Here is an 18,027-nt window from a genome sequence, read left to right as displayed (position 1 = left end):
TTTAATCTAAAATAATTCTAATAATAATATACTTTTTATAAAATAGTACAATTTTAGTGATCTAAATGTGAATCGTTCAGCCTTGCATGGAATGTATTATATGTAGCAGCAGGCGCTAGGGTGGAAACAACTGCACTCACGGCTGAGATGCTGCGGAAGGATTAACTAAACAGTGGTTTCGCGACTAGCGTGTATACACAGTGTAGCGATTGCATTGTGTAGAGGGATTTGCCAAGCTCATTGTACCGTGAAGGCTTCATAGTGGACACCGAACTCTAATTCATCCATTGAAGGTCACAGGTTCCATCCTAAGATACCTAGACTTATGTAAGCTTAGGTTTTGGATGCCACAAAGTCGGCAAGCTGGACATCGCACGAGGTTGTCGATAGAGTACATCGGGCATCCAATCTTTAAAAAAATAGTCTACATTCTACACCATATTGATTGATTGAAGTCATCACGTTTGAAAGAAAGTCGGGAGTTTATTTGCTATTTTACACATTATTATTCTTAACTTTCAGGCGTTTGTCTGTCGGTGTGAATCTGTCGACTAACATATTTCAGTAAACAAGCTATCTAAGCTTTGATAAGCTTTTTAAAGATTTTCAACATTTTCCACGACACCTCCGAGTTGGCTTCAAAACATGGCAGCCCAAGTTTATAAAAGTCGTCGGACTAGAAAAATATTCGTTTATTAAATAATAGAATAATCAACGTAACAACTTTGTATAGAGGAACGCGTGAGCAGTAAATATAGAGCTGTATGAAGTAAATGGGTTATTTGAAAGCGAGCGGAAGTAAATTCCTTGTAGTGTATTGTCGGCGCGGCGAGTATGTATAATCCGCGCTTCCGACTGCCGCGAGCAGTGCGCGGGGATCAGCGCGCTTGTCTGTCCGGACACACGTACTCAACTGCTGTGACACTAATGCTCATCTTTTTAACAACTTTTTACTCGTAAGTACAGTTTGAGAGGCACCAACGTGACACTAAGCGAGTGATGGCAAATTTTGCCGTCACTCGCTAAATCACACTAATATTATAAAGCAGAAAGTTTGTATGTGTGTGTGTGTGTGAGTGTGTGTGTGTATGTTTGTTACTCCTTCACGCAAAAACTACTGGACGGATTGGGCTGAAATTTAGAATGGAGATAGATTATACCCTGGATTAGCACATAGGCTACTTTTTATCCCAGAAAATCAAAGAGCTCCCACGGGAATTTTAAAAAAACCTACATCCACGCGAACGAAGTCGCGGGCATCAGCTAGTATTTAATATATGCTTTACCTTAAGAGGGCTCTCTCCGTCACTCGTTTCATACAATCGTAGTTTCAATTTCATTTGAATATTAAACAACCAAAGTCCATGAAATTTTGCAGACATATTCTTGAAACTAATAATATCTATGTCTGTGGTTTTCCAGATTTCTGTTAAAATATTCGGTTTCAAAGTTACGCGGTCTTGAAAATTTTCATACAAATCTTTGAGTACCCTGTAATTTTAAAACTACATATTTTTAGAAAAATCTAAAACACCACAGACACAGATATTAGTTTCTAGAATATGTCTGCAAAATTTCATGGACTTTGGTTGCTTAATATTCAAATGAAATTGGAACTACGATTGTATGAAACGAGTGACGGTGAGAGCCCTGTTAAACTGCTTCTACACGAAAAATGTGTAAGTGTAAAACCCAAAAAGTTAAACAGCACTAAAACCCTACTACCGCGAACTGCCGATAGATAGCGGTAGATGTTGCAAAATTGTTTATCTGTCGTTCGATGTGTTTTAACTTTATTTATGAACTCAATTTTTTTCCTCTTTCATATGATATCCCACTCGATACAATAGCAAAAAAATTTTTTTTTGCAAACCCCCATTTTTTTGGATGTAACATTCGCTAAGTCAATTTTTTCCAATGTAGCCCTTGTCACCAGGAGCTTTCCAACGAATCAATTGACACCTCATTCATCTAAATCGGCCCAGTAGTTTAGCCGCTACAGTGGAACACACAGAATACAAACATACATACCTACATAATTCGTAGCACACTCGTAGCCGTTTACGCTGCAGCTACGAGTGTGCTACGATTGGAAGCCAGCGATAAGAAACTTTATAAATTCGCATCTCTCACGTTCCCCACAAATAGCTCATCAAGCATCACAATCTTAATAATTGCTGTATTATATTATTATATTCGTAGCATAAATGACATCACTTCTCTATATACTTGTGTGAATTAGTCGGGATCGTGGCGGCGCATACAAACTAAATATTGATTTGCTATACACATCTAGTCAACTCGGTACATCCAGCCCGGCTAGCATGGCCAGTAGATAAAAATTGTATCCCCCGATTATATCCACTGATGTCATAGAAATCAGTGGATATAATCGGGGATATAATTTTTATCTACTCCCCATGCTAGCCGGGCTGGCGGTAGAATGGGATATACTTTAATTTGACTTAAGGGTAGTGTGGCTCCTCGCTGAGCACAGCTGCTGCACTAACAAGGAAAATCAGCAAAAACACGGCGATTGCTTTTTTAAAAACTGCATATTAAAAAAAATATAGGACAAAGTTTGCTATAATAAAACATAGTGTGAAGTATTGGGTTCAGTAGGTGTGTTAGTTCTTTAGTTTTATGATCCAAACTCATTCTTTTAGAAATAATTAAAAGGCTGCCTTTGGCTTCATCATGAAACCTTCCATATTATAACAAAATAAGAATTAATTGAAAGTTTGAAATTTTCGTGCAAAACCACAAGAATAAAATACAAGTTTAATATCTTTGTCTTCCAAAATATATTATATTTTCACTTATTGGTGCGATAGTGTAAGCTGCGAGTTTATTATTGCCTTCAATGGCAGTGTGTCGGCGGTTGGCCGCGCGCCAGCGAGATGGCTGGAAGCCACAATATTGTACACACACACACACACACACACACACACACATACAGATTTTGAAAACAATATAAGAAGTTTCAGGTATGCAGATTCCTCAGATAGTTTTTCTTCATTGTCAAAGAATGTAATATTTAATTACTTACTTAAAACGCGTGGAAATTTAAAAAGTTAGAGATGCGTGCTCTAAACCGGAAGCAGTGGCGAGGGTTGAGCTCACCGCTGTTCACGCAGTCGCGCGTTTTGCGGCTCTATGTGACGAGTTGCGGATGGTTGACGTAACACGAGTTAAATTCATACGAAATCGCATTCAAAGTGTGATCGGCCTTAAGTCGTCTTCATCCCTCTCACACTCAGGGGCTGCCTCTCTCAACTGGGTGCACGGAAGGACTATCGTGGCAAGCAGTGAGTAGGCAGACTGAAGATGTCGATTGCACATAATTTTAAAAGTTAAGATAACGGAGGGTAGTTCATTAATTCCGCGCCGCGTCCGGCAGGAGGGGGGGGGGGGGGGGGGGGGGGCATCGCCGTTCGTTAGCGGAAACTTGAGGCATCGAAATGAGAAATATGCAAATGCAATCTTTTAAAAGCTCCGGACAAAGTTTAATTATGTATGTCTTCCCTCTCTTTCCCGCTGGCCGTTGTTTATGGGACAGCTTTAAGTTATTGCTAATTACTTAGTTTTAGGGAGTACATAACTTTAGATCTATTTTATTTCATTCTTATGTTATGTTATCAAAAATCGAAAGTGTTCCGGTTTCTTTCATGAGAAGTGTAATTAAATAGAAAATGCGATCCGTATTTCTTTCCTACTACGATAAGGTATTATCTACGAGTATCACTCGCCATTAGCAGCGAGTCGACGCGACGGGTGTCGCCGACGGCAGTGACGGGGCTCATTTGCCTCACAAAGACATCGAGGCATTTTTGTTTCTTTACCTTTAGTAGCTTTATTCAGTGTCCAGGAGACAAAAGAACTAACGATCCTTTTAGCACATTTTCTGCTCGTTTAGTCCGGCCAGCTTTGTGCCGTATGATGTGATCTACCGCTACTTTGCTAACACAAAGGTTTAACTACAAAATTCTGATATAAACTTGTAATAGCTACCTATAGTTCTTTAGGGCGCCGTACTCAAAGGATAAAAATGGAGCCTTGTTAATGTCACTCGGCTGTCTGTCTGTCTGTCCGCGTGTATGAGTTACTAATCTGAAATTTTGGTATTTGATGTAGAACGTTAATACAAAACCAAATATTGAATTAGAAATTCAACTAACACGATACACAAAAAAGGAGCCGAAAAAATTTTTTTTTACCCTAACATGTACCGCAGTAAAGATTTAGAGATCCGCGGTAGATATCAGAAGGTGAAGTGAATAGATTGAAGTGGCGAGATTGACGAGGGAAAGGGAAGGGATCGCGGTACTCAGATGTGACGCGTCGTATGATATTGTCATGTTCACCAAAATGGGATCATCGACCTCGGCACTGAACCCCCGACCCAACTGATTCCTCGTCATATTGTAAATGTTCTTTTTACTGAAAGGGTCAGTCATATGAGCGTGCTAGCATCAAACAACTATTTGCTTAGAGGCTGAAGAATGTTAGATTTTGATGTAAGTTTTGGCTACTTAATTTTCTACAGGTAGCCAATATTTGGAATTCAAGTAGAAATCGATAATTTTTTATGTTATAATGTAAATAACGGGTGCATACCACGATTAATGTGATGATTTCACTTGTCGATATTTATATACAAATCTATATATGATAATATATTATATTTTGTGAAAACTCTCTACTTTTTACGGTTCATAAGATCAGCCCGTTGACAGACAGACAGATGAAACACGGAGGCTTAGTGATATGATTCCGATGGCACCCTTCGGATAACGGAACCCTAAAAAGGCAAAGCTTTTCCATGTCATAGTGTTTTCACTTCACTTGTATTAGATGTTTTCCATTGAGACGGTCTTTTAATATAATGGACGGTTCAATATTATATACCTACCTAGCTACTAATAAAATATAATGATTATAATCTACAAGATACTTTCGTCGAGGAAGTACAGATAATATCTGTAAGAAAATATATTTACCAAGAAGAAACAATTTGCAAATGTCGTAAGGAGATCAACTCAATTTTCTTTTATCCTCTAAGATATACATTCGGTACAATAATATCGGATGTACTGCGGACAGTAGACAATGGAAGACATTATTCTTTAACAGTAATTGGCGATAAATTTAAACACTCTGTAAACAATGGCAGAGGGATCGAGAAAATACATAATTAAACTTTGTACGGAGCTTTTAAACGATAGCATATTTTGCATGTTTCTCGTTTCGATGGTGTTCCGCTAACAAGCTGTGGCGCGAGTTTCAGTGTCGGACATGAAAACGATTTGTACACGACTTCCTCATGTTCACATGTTTGTACTCATATGTAATACATCAGTAGCCGTGACAGCCTGGTGGTTAAGACGACGCCTGCCGTACCTCCCGCCTGGAGGTCGGGGGTTTGAACTCGGGCATGTAACTCTAAAACATTAAGTTATGTGCGTTTTAAGAAATTAAATATCACTTGCTTGAACAGTTGAGGAAAACATCATGAGTAAGTCTGCATATCTGAGAGTTTTCCGTAACGTTTTCAAAGGTGTGTGCCAAAAGTCTGCCAATTTGGACGGCCAGCGTGGCGAACATAGTCCATGCCATGCCATAGCTAAATGATTCTCATTCTGAGAAGAGACCCGTGCTCAGTAGTGAGCCGGCGGCGGATCAAGATGAAATGATGATGGGTTGAACTTGAAAAATGACGGAACTTCATAGAGAATTTAAAATTTTAAACTGGATCCTTTCAAGTAAAGATTTTTATATAAACCTGTGAGGATGATACTGCCATTGGCGTAATTAAAATTGCGAAAAACCAAATTAAATTAGAATTTCGCGGGCCGACCCGACTCATACCCTTTAAGGGTGGAATTTCCTAAAATCCTTTCTTATTGAGTGCCTACGTAATAAAATAGATCTACTGTAAAAAAAAATTGTAACTCCTGCGGTTTAGGCTGTGCGTTGACAGATCAGTTAATCAGGACAAGTTTTTTATTGGTAAGGATAGATTGAAGAAAAAACATCAAAGGTCCTGTTGTATAGGCAGCTTATTGGCGGCTTATTTGGTGCGGCGGGCGGCGCTGTCCCTTCGGCACTACATCAGCGGCATTAACCTGTCGCGCTGACTAATGTCAGGCTCGCAGGATCGCTCGCCCCGGGAACATTACTCCGGCCGGAACGCGGCGCGTCACAGATAACGCCGAACCTACATTTGTACACCAATTTTCTATTGCTGGTGAATAATTCATGACAAATCTATGTTGGACAGGTATCTATAGATATCTACACACGTAAAAGGATAAACCGGTTGTCTGTCCAGCAGCAGCGGTGTGCTTCGCTAACTGAATGATAGGCACCGAGCTCATTTGAAATTGGTTGATCTACATTGCTGCTTCACTGAGTTATATTAAAACAATTTTCGTACAAAACCTTCAATGATTTAAAAATAGGTGTCAAATGAGCTCCGTGGCTACCATGCAGCGTTGGATACTTGTCTAATTATTCCGAGACGCGCTGAGCCAACAGCTACACCGGACTATTATACAACCGTGTTATTCTATAAGCCCCTTTGTTCATCGTTCAATTCATCGATGACAATTATTTGACACAAATTGAACTCCGTAACTCTATTTTAGTGACTTCTAATTAAAACCCTTCATCATCTCAACTCAATCCATCGAGGGTCCACTTATGTTAGCACGGGTGTTATCTCAGAATAAGAAGTATTAAGATCCATAGTCAGCACGCTGACCGAGTGTGGAATAGTATACATAACCTTTGAGAAAATTACGGGAACCCTCAGACATGGAGGTTTCCTCACGATGTTTTCCTTCGTTAAAGCAAGTGATATATGTAATTGCTTATAACGCACATAACATTAAAACGTTAGAGGTGCGTGCCCGGGATCGAATCCCCGACCTCTATCATAACTTTTTACATGTCGTATAAAATAGAAATAAGTAAGTACTACTTTTCGCGACGCGATGAAAAGACTCAGCCGAGCCTGCGACGCGCGTCGATGCTACGCGTCAGCGCGTGTAGCGCCGCCCGCGCCATAACGCCACGCAACTGTCGTATTATTTCACGCAAGAATTCGTTTCTTTTCTACATTCGTTCTCCTTTTATTGAAACGATACATAATTTTTATTGTGTTCTCAATATATACATAATAGGATAAACTGATTGACAGACATCAACGTACATCTTAAACCGCTCTGGGTCTAAAAAATTGAGAATTGTGGGGGTTTTATGACGTAGAAAGGATTTCGATCAAAAACATTTGCCAAAGTAAACTGAAAGTGAGGGAATTTAATATTCCCGCGATGTAGTGCCTCGTCTCAACAACTGGTTATTGTGTTTGTTTGTAAGTTACACATAGTGGTGCAAGAGCTCGTGCAAAATTGAAGGTTCTCTGTATCAGGCAGGCAATCAGTACCTTTTTACTGCATGAAATGCGCGACCGGCAAACGCCCAAGCGATCTAGCGTTCTGAGATGCCGTGTTGAAACCGAAGGGGTATGGGTTTAATAAAAACTACCCCTAAGCCCTAGCCCATACCCCTTCCAGGTTAGACCGCTTCCATCTTGGACTGCATCATCACTTACCACCAGGTGAGATTGCAGTCAAGGGCTAACTTGTGTCTGAATTTAAAAAAAAATTGTAAAGGTACTGTATCGCAGACTTTTGTCTCGCATCAAGTTGTTTCTCCACTAGCTCTCGCTATACTCGTAAGTTCCACATTACTCTCAACTGATGCGTCAATATTGGCTTCGCGCAACGCGTTCGCATCCATTTAGGTACTTACATGAAAAGGTAAAGTATCAATAAGCGGCTTAGCACAACAAGCTAAGAGATACATGAACTTAGCCACGCTTTATAATATATTACGAGAATGTGCAATGATAATGAGACGAATCTATACAGGCTTAATATATCATGAAGAGAAAAAATAATCGTTAGTTTGTGAGTTTGGTAGGTAATCTCCGGAATGGATGATCCAATTTGGAAATTCTTGCTGGATAACTGAATTATCCCCGAGCACTATCCTACTTATTATTATAAACGCGAAAGTTTGTATGCATGGCTGGAAGTTTGTTACTCTTTCACGCAAAAACTACTGGACGGATCTGGCTGATATTTAGACTGGAGGTAGATTATACCACAGACCTATAATTCAATTCAATTCAAAATATTTTTATTCAATTAAACTTTTACAAGTAAACATAGGCTACTATTATCCTGGAAAATCAAAGAGTTCTCACGGGATTTTTAAAAACCTATATTCACGCGAACGAAGTCGCGGGCATCAGCTAGGATCAAAATAAAAAAGATCGTAATTCTACATACACTAGCGAGAGGAAAAATTGTCGCCGATGTGTAATAATGTGGCGATGAAGGGCTTTCAACGACAGTGCAGGTATTACAGTGCGAGGCGACGCGGACAATGTGTAACGTACACCTTCGCGCCCACACACTGGACAGCTCTCAGCAGTGACGGCGACCGACTTACGAGTTGGTATGAAAGGAGATAATAAAAAATTCAAAATATACGGGAAAATACCCATTCTCTTTCTCGTCCATGTAAAACATAAACTCAATGACCAAAATAATTGTAAGATGATATAGTAGTGATAATTGATTACGTAAACTTAAAACTAAAACTACGAGGGTTTCAAACGCGCCCAAGTCTGAGAAAAGCCTACAACAACTCAGCCAGGGACAAACAACAAACAATTATTGACATTTATTAATACTTAAATTTTTATCGGGATTAAGAGATAGGTGCTTAATGCCACGCATGAAATATTCTAGTAATGAATGAAATATTAAGCTGGCTCGCCGCGGCTTTCCTGGGTTGGAATTTTTAAAAATCAGTTCTCAGTGGAGGCGGTTTACGTTATAGAAAAACATACGTATCCAGGAAAATCTGCGGAGTTATTATCTCATATTATAAATCTATATGTATAGATGAAACGTTTCTGTTAGAATAACTTCGGGTACAATAAAACAATTTAACTCAGCACAAAGGTACCAGTTAGGTATACACATTATTTTTCTTAGAATGAATATCACAGATGCTAAAAAATGTGCAAGTGAAGCATGGCCTGATAGCGGGAAGTTTTGTGAATGAGAAAGGCTGAAAGTCAGGAGTAGTAGGTACCTACATGTAAAAGTGAATGATAAAATCATAAACGTACTTTATCTATCATACTGCACTATAATAACGCTGTATCAACTAATTGTGTCCTCATTGAACCGAATACAGCGCTCCTCGGCTCGCAGTCAGATTATGCAAACGCGACAATGAAAGGCTCGCCCACTTGAGTTGAAATTTAATGTTTAATTATTAGGCTCATGCCGAAACCTGACAATGATAGTGTTACAAGTACGGTTTACGCCACTTGACACAATTACAGTTGGAGGGCGCCACTCCAAAATGAAATTATTATGAATATTTCAAAACATTGTGGATATTTTTTGATGGCTGTATAGTTGCAGCCGAAATAATGAAATAAAGTAAATTGATGTTTCCCGTGTTGTCGGGCCACGTACAGGGCAGGGTTCCGTAGTTGCCCGTTATATAATTACTAAGGTAATATATTGTATGCCCAAATACCCATGCTAAAATACAACTTTCTAGTATTAAGAGTCTCTGATCCAAGCCGTGGATGGACAGACAGACAGAATGAACTATGAACTATGTATCGTAAAACTGGGCTACTTGCTTACTACGAAACCCTAAAAACTGGCTAGATATTATATATAATATTACTAGCTAATGCCCACGACTTCGTTCGCGTGGATAGATTTTCCGGGAAAAAAGTAGCCTATGATGTTTGTGTTAATCCATCCAGTAGTTTTTGCGTGAAAGAGTAACAAACATACACACAAACGTTCGCCTTTATAATAATACTAGCCGATGCCCGCGACTTCGTTCGCGTGGATGTAGTTTTTTAAAAATCCCGTGGGAACTCTTTGATTTTCCGAGATAAAAAGTAGCCTATGTGCTAACCCAGAGTATAATCTATCTCCAATCTAAATTTCAGCCCAATCCGTCCAGTAGTTTTAGCGTGAAGGAGTAACAAACATACACACACAAACACACACACACACACACACAGACATACAAACTTTCCCCTTTATAATATTAGTGTGATATTAGTGTGATAGTGTGATATAGCCTATTATTACAAAAACTCATTCCATTGTGAGTTGTATTATTGATAATCTTGATAATAGACATCGCAGTGTTGGCCGCATTATGCCATAAACAATGCAGTGATTGGGAGCAATATGAATAATGTAATTAAACGCTTAGTTACAATTAAGTTCGGTCGTGTCAGTAGTCGATGCTCAATTAAGCGGCGTGTACACAACTAGCGCGCAAACTGCCAGCCTCGCGCCACGTGGCTGGCGTTACAGTTAGGTATTGCTGGGAATAACATTGGGCAATTATTATCCATATCCATACTAATTACTAATATTACTAATTTTAGTAATAATATTATAAACGCTAAAGTGTGTCTGTCTGTCTGTCTGCTACCTTTTCAGGACCCAACAGTTTAATCATATTTTGATTAAATTTCGTACAGAGTTAGTTTACATCCCGGGGAAGGACATAGGCTACTTTCCAAAGAGCAAGAAGAAGAACCGAACAAAGAGTTCCCACGTTCAATCGCGAGGACCTCTAATTTTTCCGAATTATGTGCATTTTAAACAATTTACTATTACGAAGCTTTATTTTTTATTATAACGGTGAAGAGAAATCATCAAGAGGAAATCTGCATGCCTTGGAGTTCTCTATAATGTTTTCGAAGGTGTGTGAAGTCTGCCAATCTTCACTTGGCCAGCGTGGTAGACTATAACAGTAGTTGAATGCTCAGCTAAGTGACATACTTAGATCAGCGGTTGCTAAGCTGAAATGGACAGGACACTTAGAAAAACATATATGTATACGCTTCTAGTATCTTAGGACCTTGAAAAAATGCTCTCAAAATGTAAAAGTTTTAAGTCATTCGGCCCTGGGGATTATTCGTGATGCGCAACAAAGCGAGATCCATTTATATAAAAGCTAATAGTACAAATTCCTTACAATTTACAAATTAAAAGTCGTCACTGTACTAGGTAGCACATGAATTCTCAGAACATTTTCCCTGTTCAGGAATATTCCCGCTAATATTGCGTGGGCAGGTACCTACTTATTGTGGAAATTTTCATTTGTATTAATATTTCCACACAATCCACGCATATTCCCTCTGAATGATATTTCTATTCTATCTCCAAATACCGAGAATAAAGCTTTCAACACACAAGACGCGCAACGGAAACTGCTCGGGAGTATCATGAACGCGATGCGATGTAACAATGAATTGCAGGTGCCACACTAACTTACGAAAAATTATTATCATTGTTTCAGCATATTTGGCCTCTGTCTTGTGTTAGAAAATAGTAGAATCAAGCCAAGCCAACGCACCGCGGTTATACCGCTTCACATTTCCACTATGAGACCTCTATACGGTCTTCTCATGTACCTACCCTTCGCACGAACTTTATGATTATTTATCAAATTATTATTATTGTTATAATTATATGTGTCACAGATTGCCAGCCAGTCGGATGTGATTGCTTCATACTGTGAAACCCGGTGGTAAACCTTCAGTTTTTTATATCATAGCTGCGCTATCCCGCGTCGTGTTTGGTAATGGCTTTAGAATACAACAATAGGCGCAGAGTGGAGCGGGGCGGAATTTGTAACATAATTAAATCATGTTCATCCTCGCCTTCGATAATGAATTCCAGCTGTAGCGGCGGCGGCTGGTGTGGTACAGCTGGACGGGTTTAAGTGATTTTGTTAACGTTATTACGGACTCACTAATTGGCCGGTTCATTACCTCGCTACTTATTCAGTGAACAGATTTAAAGGCTTAGTCGTTAGCGTCCGGATGACCTCGCGAGGTTTTTTATTTTAGGGTCCTTGAAAATAAATGATTGATTGTTTAATGAAGCACTTGACACATTCTGAGATGGAAGAGTTAAAGTTTTTCTGCATATGCGGGTCTTGTGAATATAGTAAACATCTAATCATATCCATACTAATCCATAGTCACTACATAGTGTAAGGTTATTTTTAAAAATTGATTTGAGTTGTCAAAAATAATATAAAATTATTAATTTACCTAATGCAGGTAGTTTGATAAAATCGATATTTGGCTCATTCGATGGCATACAATCTGTTGCTAGGAGGCCAATAAGATTGAACTTGCATAAATACGGGTGTTTCGAAGGTTTTAGTTCAGTCTCCTTCTGAGATTCGGAGCGATATCGCATATTTTCGGTATTTGGATTGTGAACTGAATAATTAGATGTTGTGATAGCAATCACGCTCTAATTAATTTATTTATTTTGGCATTAGTTTGTTTAGATTAAAACTCTCGGATAACCTTACACATTAAACTTGTGTTTTTTTTGTGTTGGTTTTGGAGAGGACATTCCAATAATTCGATAAAAATATTTAAATAATACCTGCTTTTCTGAGTGACGCCAATAATTCAGAAGCGGGACGTGTCTCACGTTGTCTTAATTTCGCTTTGGTATCTTTTTGTAAACAACCCACATTTGATTAAAATTTTTATTGAGTTTGATTTGGTGATTAAAATTTTTAGTTTTTTTTTTAAGAATTTAGTCTTTTGTGAAGTGGAAAGTAATTTGCAATAAGTGGTTCAGATTTTGTATACATCGAATGAGAATTTAGTCGTTTGGATTTATTGTTGACTTGATATTAAAACTCAGAGTTCGGCAGTTCAAGGGTAGGTTTTAATGATTTGACGGAGGGCAGGATAGCCCATGATTTCGATTTGACTTAGGGCAAGGAAGCCCGCGACTGACATGACAAGATTGATTAGAAACACGAGGACGTGTTAAATTCAGGACGGCCGAACTGTAAGGTTATTTTTAAAAATTGATTTGAGTTGTCAAAAATAATATAAAATTATTAATTTACCTAATGCAGGTAGTTTGATAAAATCGATATTTGGCTCATTCGATGGCATACAATCTGTTGCTAGGAGGCCAATAAGATTGAACTTGCATAAATACGGGTGTTTCGAAGGTTTTAGTTCAGTCTCCTTCTGAGATTCGGAGCGATATCGCATATTTTCGGTATTTGGATTGTGAACTGAATAATTAGATGTTGTGATAGCAATCACGCTCTAATTAATTTATTTATTTTGGCATTAGTTTGTTTAGATTAAAACTCTCGGATAACCTTACACATTAAACTTGTGTTTTTTTTGTGTTGGTTTTGGAGAGGACATTCCAATAATTCGATAAAAATATTTAAATAATACCTGCTTTTCTGAGTGACGCCAATAATAGTATAAAACAAAGTCGCTTCCCTGTCTGTCTGTCCCTATATATGCTTAGATCTTTAAAACTACGTAACGGATTTTGATGCAATTTTTTTTAATAGATAGAGTGATTCAAGAGGAAGGTTTATATGTATAATACATGCATCCTAAATCCACGCGGGCGTAGCTGCGGGCATCAGCTAGTAATATTATAAATGTGAAAGTGTGTCTGTCTATCTGCTAGCTTTTCACGGCTCCTGCGCTTAACTGATTTTGAGGAGATAGCTTGAGCTGTCTCTGTACCTTTCCTCAAAATCGGAATGTCCTTCCCTGATATTCAAATATCAGGGAAGGACATTATGATCCCGGAAAATCAAAAAGATTCCATGGGATTTAAAAACTAACGAAGATGACGCGAACGTCGGCATAATCTAGATTCTAGTAGATAGATTATCTAGTTGGGATTGCACCACTGTACCTACCTGGGGAACGGAAGACAAGTAATGGTTTAATTTAGTACACACTGTCAGAGCAAAGACCGAGTTAACAAATGAGTCTCGCGAGACAGTGATAGCGAGGCGCCTTGTCTCCTCCTGTTGTTTATTGAATAAACAGGAGGCGCTCATTAATCTGCATTTTATGACACAGACAGACGGACGGATTTATGACAGAAGAAAAGATATAAACTGTAAAACAATGTTTCGGAATTTTATAATTAACGCATATAAGGAGTTTATCCATAGTGCGCTCCACACAAATGTATATAGCTCTCATTTGAATACTAACCAATCAAACTCAATGAAACTCTCTACATACATTCTAGGAACTAATATCTGTCTGTGGTTTTCCAGATTCCCGTCAAAATATCCAGTTTCAAAGTTACACGGTCTCAAGTATTTATATACAAATCTTTAAACTCGCGTAACTCTAAAACTAGGTTGCGGAAATCTGGCAATCTACAGACATAAATACACGTATATATGATTTTTTAAATGTGCCCACAAAATTACATTGAGTTTATTCAAACGAGAACCAGACTAAGTTTGTACGGGGCGAGTGACGGAGCGGCCGCCGCACCGTTAAGTCAAAACACAGTTTTATAAATCAGTCCGTAGCGTTGCCAAAAATTTGAAATATCAAACAGCGATATCGTTTCTCGGAAAACTTTTTCCGCTTTAGACAAATCTCCCTGACGGATCCTTTCAACACTCGTTCTTCAGCCAAAATACGTAAATAAGTAGTTTTATTATTCATACGTTTTCCCCCGAGCCGAGCCAAAGCTCCAGCTTTATATATAAATCACAAATATGTGATGCGGGAGGTCACACAGATCCCTGATCCCTGGCGCGGCGCGGCGCGTCAACATCCCAGCCAATTGCTGTCGTTGCATTGAAAATCTAGCTGACCTGCAACTCAAGGATAAAGACAAACTGATTGACTGACATATCAACGTAAAGTGTAAACATTTGATATAAGGAGAATAGTGCTATGCACTATATACTCCATAATGTTAATTCACTCTGATAAATGTTCTCGAAGGTTGTGTGAAGTCTGCCTTTTCGCACTCGGCCAGAGTGGTGAATGAAGCGTGGCCATTCATCCCCACGCTTAGCAGATGGCTAGCAACGGGTTGAAATGATGATGATGAATATACTATACCTACTGTTAGTTCATCATTTCATAAATTCATATTTGCAGTTGATTTGACTAAAATGTAGAAAATATTACTAATAGTGTTCGGGAGAAATAAACGTTACTAAATGGATTATGCCTATCATTTCATCGAGGAGCCTGGCTACGATGTAACAGTTTAACCAGCTGAAGCCCACGACTTTGTCTGCGTGGATTTAGATTTTTTAAACCCCGTGGCATTTTTCGGAATGAAAGGGAGCTTATGTCACTTTCCAAGGTCTTACACTAAACCCAAGTAAAAATCACACCAATCCTATTTAATGAAAGCACTAGCTTTGGACTTAAGTTAAGCATAGTTTGCCGGCTTGCTAGGAAATGATTTCAGATTTAGTTTCAATGGATCGAAAACGTCAGGATTAAAATTGTATTTTGATCACAATTGTAATTAATATTTTCAATAAAACACTGTTTCGTTAACTATTTTCTCAATTGTTTTAGAAGAAATATAAGCAATTTAATTTTATCTCTTAATTTTGTGACAGGCGGAATGTTCTGTGCGTTAATCTATCCTCAGTTCCTCAGCACCGCGCGTCTCGCGGGACGAAGCTGAGTTAAATTGAAGCAGGTATTAATACTCCCCGGTGGCCTATTTGCCTACGTCCAAATGATGCCACCCTCCCCCCCGCCCCGCCCCCCCGTCCGCACGCCGCGGCCGCGCGGCTCGCAGGAGGCTCTTTAAGTTTTTTCATCTTGTAGAATAAAAGGCTTTGCCGGCCTTATCGAGTTTGATGCTAAATTTTCCACTTTACGACGATATTACTTTTCACACTAAACCATTCATATCACATAATATATTATGAAAAAAGCATGTATCTATGTTACATAAGTATCTAAAGTGAAGGTTTAAACTACGTCACAATTGTAGAACTATTGCTTAGCTGCTCGCGTGATTTTTTTGATCTGTTCTTCTTCATCACTGAGCAAACTTTACATACTTACGTCACTATTCATGCTTAAAATAATGATAAATATTATATTGTGTAAACATTTGAGGACAGTTGAAAAAAAAGAAAGAAAGAAAATTAATTTATTCATCGTGTGCAATAAACGAGTAAACAATGAGTACAACAAAACAAAATAACAAAACCTAATGAAAACACAAGTATAATCCAAATTCGATAGAAATATCACTGGTAATCGCTACCTGCAAAGGATTCGTAAGGTGGTTGTGCCATACGATACCTATACTATTTACTTATCACAAGGATAGAAATCTCGTACGAAGTATTGCTTCTGTTATAAACTTTTGCAGCGAATCTCTGGAAACCACAACGCAACAATATTGTAAGTTTTACCAACAAGTATTATTGAAGTTACCTGCTCTATGTGAAGCGTAAGTTAGTGTACTTTTACGATTATAATATTTACAATATTGTGTAACTAGATGTTTTTCAGACCGGATAGCCAGAGGCCTGAAAATATTATAGTATAACTATGATTGTCAAATGAGCATAAATCTTTCATTACATGGACCGGAAAACATCTACGTTTGATATCTTCATACAATTTTGCAGATCGGCACAGTTTATTCTGTACTCTTAAGGTTTCGAGTAGCGTTTTCAAGTTAAAAACGTGAACAGTGTGTTAGGTTAATTTACTTCAACAAATTAGGATATTCATCCGATCATACTAAATTACAGATTCAAGTGAAAAGATAAACATGTTAACTGTGAACGTCTCTGGCAATGATCGTTCTATTTATAAGATAAGATCGAATTTAAAGTTGCAATTTCCTGAATTCAAAAGGCAAATATGTAGCGTTCATGTTCGCAAGCTGGATATATCAGAATTAGTGAGATAATTATCACGAAATAAAGTGACGGGAGTAAATCACGACGAGGTCGCTTGGTCGTCGCTCTCGTGTTAATGAAGACGAATGGCGTCGCGGCAGTCAGCACACACGACTCCACGAGGGACGTGTAGCTTCGCTGTACTCGACGTAGGCGTGACGTAGCAGAGCTACGACCTTCATGTGGTACGGACTAGGCGGACATTCCGAACAAACATCTTGCGGGCTGCAACTTGCTTTTACTTATAACTTGATAGCCAGTGTCACTAATATTAACAGCCTCATAGACCTATCAAGTGTTTCTGGCTGGTTCTTCTCGGTAGGAACGGCATTCCGAACCAGTGGTAAATTATTTTGACGATTCAAAAGCACTTGTGAAAGTTTATTTTAATAAAAATCTATTCTATTCTATTTTATTCTATTCTATTCAACCCACAACAAGTCCCAAAGATAATGATTCGGAGATAGATTGGGCGTAACTATGTGTCAAGGGGTCGAGAGGATTCGTGAAAGAGATTTGATAATTGAAGTGAATTATTGTTTAAAATTATTATTTTTACTTTATTTATTGTACAATTAATTTTTATTTTATGTTTTCTGATTGGATTATTTTATTTCATTTATGACGTTCAAAAAGTGTACATTTGTACCTACTTTGAATAAAACATTTAAATTTGAATTTGATATCATAACTATACACTAAACAAGAAGTGTTGTTCATTTCCTCTGGTAATTCCCGCTGTCTAGATAATAATTATCTGAGAAAATGAATATGACAGCGAGGTTATCTCTACAAGACGGATTCACCTCTAGGGAGCGTACCTAATTGTGGAGTTAGCGAAGAGGCTTCTTTTAAGGTTCCGTGGTAGTATAACTAGGGATTCTTACAGTTTTGTCCAGTCTGTATGTCCGTCTGTATGGGTGTCATAGTCATTATTATCGAAATTGAAATGTACACCGAAAAAAATATATACATGACTAGCGCCCGCCCCAGCTTCGCACGGGCTTTTTATTTCATTATTATTTTTAATTACACCTGTAAGTTTTACTCACATAAGTAGGCTACGTAATTAATTGACAACAAATTTACTAAGGTAAATGCCACTTATAAGAGTGTTAACATCACTAAATTCGTCGTAAGTTAATCGTGTAAGCTACTTGGGTGAGTAGAACTTACACGTGTAATTGT

General features: G+C 38.3%; 1 protein-coding gene and 2 long non-coding RNA genes across 3 annotated transcripts in view; all 3 read right to left on the bottom strand.

The window, feature by feature from the left end:
- Window positions 1-18,027, bottom strand: part of LOC123870545 (zwei Ig domain protein zig-8-like) — a 406,654-nt gene that overhangs the window by 22,397 nt on the left and 366,230 nt on the right. The window lies entirely within an intron of this gene.
- LOC123870557 overlaps window positions 1-18,027 on the bottom strand; it is an 18,474-nt gene extending 447 nt beyond the window's left edge. Inside the window, exons 1-2 of the long non-coding RNA XR_006797095.1 lie at window positions 17,873-18,027; window positions 910-913 (exon numbers count right to left, since the gene is read on the bottom strand). This is a non-coding gene — a long non-coding RNA (uncharacterized LOC123870557). The remainder of the gene's footprint in view (window positions 1-909; window positions 914-17,872) is intronic.
- LOC123870564 lies at window positions 6,254-15,149 on the bottom strand. The gene is made up of 3 exons (XR_006797096.1): window positions 15,086-15,149; window positions 13,063-13,065; window positions 6,254-6,267 (listed from the first exon to the last, which is right to left on the bottom strand). It is a non-coding gene; the product is annotated as an uncharacterized LOC123870564 (long non-coding RNA).

The sequence above is a fragment of the Maniola jurtina genome, chromosome 2 (genome assembly GCF_905333055.1).
Source record: "Maniola jurtina chromosome 2, ilManJurt1.1, whole genome shotgun sequence".
NCBI classification, from domain to species: domain Eukaryota; kingdom Metazoa; phylum Arthropoda; class Insecta; order Lepidoptera; family Nymphalidae; genus Maniola; species Maniola jurtina.
The sequence above is the reverse complement of the archived record's forward strand: the minus strand, read 5'-3'. Positions and strand labels throughout refer to the sequence as shown.